Raw genomic sequence first — 5457 nt, forward strand, 5'->3', positions numbered from 1 at the left:
TCTTCCCAGGAAGGAGACTCCCCACAGAATGCATACTGCAGCTACATCAAGCACGGCATATGAAACCACAGAAACTAGGGATACCGTTAATCTGGGTGGGAGGTCTGGCTCTAAAAAGCCAAAGAAGTCTTCTACTCTCACTTATGGTTTTATGTATCAGCATGAACCAAGAGCCAAGGTGACTTGGGTTTCTATTTTCAGTGTATAATTTGGTTCCTTGAGATGATATTGAACTACTTATATAACAAACATACAGACATCGAATCAATACAACTTTGCTATAGCTGTTGTTGCTGTGTTACTATGTTGAAAACAAAAAGCTGTATGTTGGAATCTTCTTTTTTTTAAAGTTTATTTATTTATTTTGAGAGAGACAGAGAGAGACAGAGAGAGAGAGAATGGGCAGCAGAGGGGCAAAGAGAGGGAGAGAGAGAAATCCAAGCAGGCTCCGTGCTGTCAGCACAGAGCCCGAGGTGGGGCTCAATCACAGGAACCAAAACATGAGAACATGACCTGAGCCAAAATCAAGAGTTAGACACTTAACTGACTGAGCCACCCAGGCACCCCAGATTGGAATTTTCAAAAATGTAATTCTAGGGCAACAACCAGGTGACAACATCAGGCAATATTTATCAACCTCTTATTTTTATCATTGTGTTATATTGTGATTGTTATCAGTACAAAATGCTTTCCCTCCTGACAGTGATTTCTAGGGAACCCAACAGGATTGTGTTCCACTGGCCAACTCGCAGGAGAGACCAGAAGACATCTGAAGGAAAGAATTTGAAGTATTAATTTCTAGACTAGGGAGTCTGGCAATTTGGAATACAGTGGAGTGTCTGTCTTGCTAGGGAGGAGCAGGACAGAGGGGGGAAAGGGCAGCCAGTGAAAAGGACTGCCAACCATATAAGAAAAGGTAGCTTTTAAGAAATTTACCTCCTTTCCCCACTGAAATCAATTATCTGGGTGTTGATGTGAGAGACACAAAGAAGGGTCCTTTACTCACTTATGGTCCCTGAGAAGAGAGGACAGCATGGAGCAAAGCGGAACAGCAGAACATGGACGAGCCTTAGAGGTCAGGGGTGGGGGGTGCAAGACCAACTGAGTCTTGGGCAGAGCACTGCAGCTCCTGGGCACTACCTCAGCAGTTAGGGCAGAAAAGGGAAGAGATCTGCTCCCTTATGCATGTGAAGTGTCTGGTGCATGGTAAAGAAAGTCGACCCAGAAAATTACTGTTTGTTGCTGTTCTTCTGTTCCTATTTTCAGTCCCAGGCCAATACGACCTGCAAAATGCAGATTACATAAAAATTGAAATACTCTCTTGAGAAAAAGAAAGGCACACCCTTCAACTTTCCCTTGGCCCATATTCCTTCCTAATTTTCCATCTTCTTAGATAATGTTTCTTATACCTGAAACATCTCTCTACTTCTCTGCTGCCCCCCACCCCATTTAATCGTATCAGTCATGGTGTAGAAGCCATGTTAAACTGAATTCTAACTCACATCCTACATCATAGTGTGGATGGTTTGAATTTATTCTTTCATCTGCTTCCCTTATTTGTGTTTCTTTTCCTGGTCAATTTTATCCGTCTGTCAGGTCACCTAATGTAAGGCCTTTGGAGCCACCCCAACTCCTCTTTCAGCCTCACTCTCATTCTGCACATTGCACATTTCCTCTGCTCTCTCACTGGGCTGTACTCCACTCTCAGGCCCTCACAGCCAGCCACACACAGCTCTGCCCTAAACTGTGAACACAGCTTCCTACCTGCAGCCACTATCCCCTCTTCTGTCCTCTGGAAGCTACCAGAATTATGTCTGCAGAATTCAAATCAGATTATGTCATTTCTTTATTTTTCTTTAAAGTTTATTTATTTACTTTGAGAGAGAGAGAGAGAGAGAGAGAGAGAGAGAGAAAACATGAGCAGGGGAGGGGCAGAAAGAGAGGGAGAGACAGAGACTCCCAAGCATGCTCCGTGCTGTCAGCGCAAAGCCCCACACAGGGCTTGAATCCACAAACCATGAAATCATGACCTGATCCAAAATCAAGAGTCAGACGCTTAACTGACCGAGCCACCCAGGCGCCCCAAATTATGTCATTTCTTTAACTTAAAATTGCCCGTGCTTCTACAAAGAACACACTAGATGTTTTTTAAACTGGGAGTGGGGGGATAAAGAGATGCATGATGGCTTTCAAGGAGGTCTAAGAACCCTCTGATACTGCACTCAAGGACTTGTTTTATGAGCATGACGTATGCTTGTCACTAAGTGTCAGCAGATTTCAACAGACCCTCAAAAGTGTCTGTGCTGTGACACGGCCTGTGCTCGCCACCAAGTCAACCAAAGCAGTGCAGTGCAATGCAAGGGGAAGGAGCACACAGTGCTGAGGGTACCATTGAGTTCCAGAGTCAGACAGTCCTGGGTTCAGTCACCTTGCTGGCTGATCTGGCACATGGGGTAATATCCCTCTTCTCATAGGACTGTTTTAGATATTAACTTTAATAACAATGTAAGGTAACTGGGAAATAATAGACACTCAGCAAATTGTTGCTTCTTCACCGTAAATCTTCGGACGTCCAAAGACAAAATATTTGTAAGAACACTACTTTCAACCTCCCTAGCAATAAATCCCTCCTTTATCAGTTGGTGATTTTTGCTTCAAGTCATAAAAGTCCATATCAAATTGGCTACATCATTTAAGGGAATATATTACCTCATGTGGCTCAAAAAGGCTCAGAGAGAGAGAGTATGCTTCAGGTGCACTTTGTACGAGACTCCACCTCCAGTGTTCTCTTCTACTTGGCTCTGTTCTTCCCTGTGCATCAGATTCTTCTTTGGGCCAGTTTTCCTCGTGGTGACAAAGTGACTACAGTAACTCCAGCCCTCACAACTGCACTTCACACCATCTAGAACAATTAACAGTATTTGCATCCGGGAATTCCCAGCCAAAGTCCGAGATTCCTTCTACTCGGACTGAGATGCCCTCACTGGCCCACCCCTGAGTCCACCTCTACCCCTGAGGTTACATCTTTTGCCATAAGCATCTCTTGAGCCAGCTGAATCCACAAAGGGAATGCAGGGCCATTGTGAAGAACAATATTTACAAAATTTAACAATCCATATGACGCAAACAACTAATCTGAACACATACCAGCCCATTCAGAACAGATGTCAGTTGGAAAACAACTGGTATTTCTGGACTGGTGCTGAGAACTGAGTCTCAACTCTGCCTTGGGGGAGGAAAAAGATGTTGGCACCTCTCAGGGATCCACTGTGCATACCTACTCAAGAATGAGCTAATCTTCATCATTCTTCACATCGTGCTTTGCAGCTAGAAAATCAGGATTCAGCTTGTGCTACCTGCTAATGGGCTTCGCCTAGAAAACAAGGTAGGAAGAGAGAAAAAAGGCAGTTATGACATCTCCTATTCTCTATAAAGAAATAAATCCACTGGAGAGGAAAAAAACCCTCTTAACTCTAAAAATGTTTCTAAAAAGTTCTACTTTAACACTTTCGGTTGGTAATTTATACCACTCTCATACACAGAAACACTTAGAAATGCATTACTTCCTTTTAATCATTTCAAGTCATTTTCAAAAGTTTAGCAATCCCGAATCAATTTTTAGTCTATGATAGGAAGACCAATTAACACTGTTTGCTATTGTTTAGTTTCATTTCATATGAAATTATTCACAAGTCATTTCTCGAATCCAACCCAGGAATTCAAACTGTGAACACAGAACAGAGCCTCACATTATGGAGAAACATAACTGGGCAACTTTGCTTCTCCTTTGCCTCTAAGTTCTGCTTTTCTCAGCTATGGGTCTGGAAACTTTCCAGATGCCAACAGGGCGGGGGAGTTGTAACACCGGCTTGGCATGTGAACCACACCACAGATTCTTCATCAAAACGTCAGAGTAATAATGTGAATGTGCTGGAATGTGGGGGGGAGAGTGGCAGCTGGTCTTTAATCTTAGGTAGTATTTTCTTCTGAAAAATCAAATTAAAAAGAGAATGTGTGTCCAGATTAGCTGGTTTGAAAACCCTTGGTTTATCTGAAAGTAGGAAGTAGCTTTAATATGTCTCAGAGGCAAGGATAAATCTGTTACTATTCTGTTTGTTGTAGTCAAAGGATGCAGTTACCGTGGAGGACTTCCACAAGAATAACTTATTTTAGAACTTCACATGAAATATATGAGGAACACATGTCATGGTCCCGTTTCACTCATTCATTTATTTGCTCATTCATTCCATTCAAGAAATGGCTGCTGAACCAAGAACACTTGGTTGTCAGGCAATGTTCTACCTCCTTCGAGGACAGAATACAACCAAATAGGCTAAGTCCTTGCTCTCTTGGAGGCTGTATCCCAGCGCAAGGTGGACGAAAGAACAAATAAATTTTAAAATAGCAAACAAATAAGCACAAAATATATAGAATGGTGACAAATGATATGAAAAAGATCAATAGAGTTACTGAATGGAGAGAGGGGTCAGTGGTGAGGTGATACGTGTAGGAGGTCAGGGAAGACCTTGCCTTTGGGTAGAGAATCCTGAATGAGTAGGAGAACAAGCCTGCAATATCTGGGCTAGAGTGTTCCAGGCCACAAGAACAGACAGCATGCACAAACCACACAGAGAAGCCTCTCAACACCCCTGTGACATGGGTAGGGCAGGTAATTGAGCCTTGGAGACCCAAGGAAACTGGGATTCAGAGCACTACATAGCAGACCCAGGAATGGAGCTCATCAGTTCAAACTCCCAATCTTTTGTTCTAGAAAGATCAAGTGCTACTTAAGTGCTTTCCGAGCTTTTCAGAGTCGCTTTTTAACTGAGACACTTCCCTTGAATAAAAATTTAAGTGGAATCTTAATTTGTGAAATGGATAAAAATGTAACCCCTAGGGAAGAAGTGAGCAGGAAGTGTTTGCTCATGCCTCATGCCCAGCCCTGGCCCCAGCCCGGGAGGCCTTTCCTCTGAGGATCCCGGGCATCTCCTGCAGGCTCCTTGCACCTCCCTCGGTGCTCCTGACACAACCCTCCGTGCCTAGGGGAAAGAATGCGTGAGAGTGGCTAGTGAAGGATACAGAAGGAAAAACAAATAAACAAGGCATATTACGCCAAGACCAATCGTCTCCATCTGCTTGCAGACCTGCAGAAAATGGCCTTTTATTTTTTTCAAGATCCAATACAAAGTTTCCTCAGTTTTGCAGGGAGGCAGCATTCGATATCTATTTCTCCACCACAAATTACTCCCAAACTTAGTGATTTAATACATCAAATAGTTATTATGTCTCAGTTTCTGTGGGTCAGGAATCTGGGCACAGTTTATCTGGATCCTCTGACTAACGCCTTCCATGAAGCTAGGATTAATGTGTTGTCATGTCATTTGGGCAGCAGGGATCTCAGGGCTCTGCTGGAGGAGGATCCGCTTCCAGACTCATTCGTGTGCTTGTGCTAAGGTT

This window comes from Panthera uncia, chromosome C2 (genome assembly GCF_023721935.1).
Source record: "Panthera uncia isolate 11264 chromosome C2, Puncia_PCG_1.0, whole genome shotgun sequence".
Classification (NCBI taxonomy): domain Eukaryota; kingdom Metazoa; phylum Chordata; class Mammalia; order Carnivora; family Felidae; genus Panthera; species Panthera uncia.